Source organism: Octodon degus, unplaced genomic scaffold (genome assembly GCF_000260255.1).
Source record: "Octodon degus isolate 3935 unplaced genomic scaffold, OctDeg1.0 scaffold00180, whole genome shotgun sequence".
In the NCBI taxonomy this organism is placed as follows: domain Eukaryota; kingdom Metazoa; phylum Chordata; class Mammalia; order Rodentia; family Octodontidae; genus Octodon; species Octodon degus.
The window spans coordinates 1630200-1631001 of record NW_004524756.1 but is presented as its reverse complement, the minus strand read 5'-3'; positions in this window follow the sequence as shown (position 1 = coordinate 1631001).

The following is an 802-nucleotide window of genomic DNA, read 5'->3' as shown; positions in this document are numbered from 1 at the left end:
TTTTTTTTTTTTTTTTGTGGAAGCAGGGATTGAACTCAGACCCTTGCACTTGCCAGGGAAGCGCTTATTCCACTGAGCCATCTCCCTGGCCCCTAAAGTAATTTCTCTAATGCCATTTAGGTTCATTTTCAGAAGCAAAATATGTGTAAACAAAGCTTTTTCCCCTATGCCATTAAAATTTTTTAAGCCAAAAATTACTGAACAAAGAGTAAAATAATTGTACTATGCTTCCTGTCTCATTTTAAAATGAAAATGATGGCTCGGTAGGTTACTAAATTGAGTCACTTTAGCGTGTGTAACCTAGTGTGAGTTCCTGGATTTATGCTGATGTAAGCAAATCGCCCAACTAATGCCCTGAGTCAGTTGTTGGCTCTCAACTTCTTGGCTCCACTCAGCAGCGGGTCAGTTGTACATCCTTGTAACATCCCTGAGAAACTTGTTCTGACAAGGCCTTTGCTGGTCTCCAACAAGTTGAAACAGAAACCACTTTTAGTCAGAGCATGCAGAACCAGTGAGGAAGTAACACATTTCAGTACCTCTGGTGGGAAAGTCCATTTCGTTCTTCAGAGCTTCGGTCGCTGTATCCTTTTACTAATGTATATTTTGGGAAAGTGATGAAATATAAGCACGTTGCCCTCAGCATGTTGGGACCATGGAACTCTACACTTGGAGGAGGCAGCTGTAGGTGAAACTCCATCTTGTAGCGCCCTGATAAAGCAGTTCCCACCAGGAGCTAATGGTTAGTACAGTTGGTAGAAATTGCTTCATAACTTTCACTTAAGCCATCTGCTGAACTTGAATG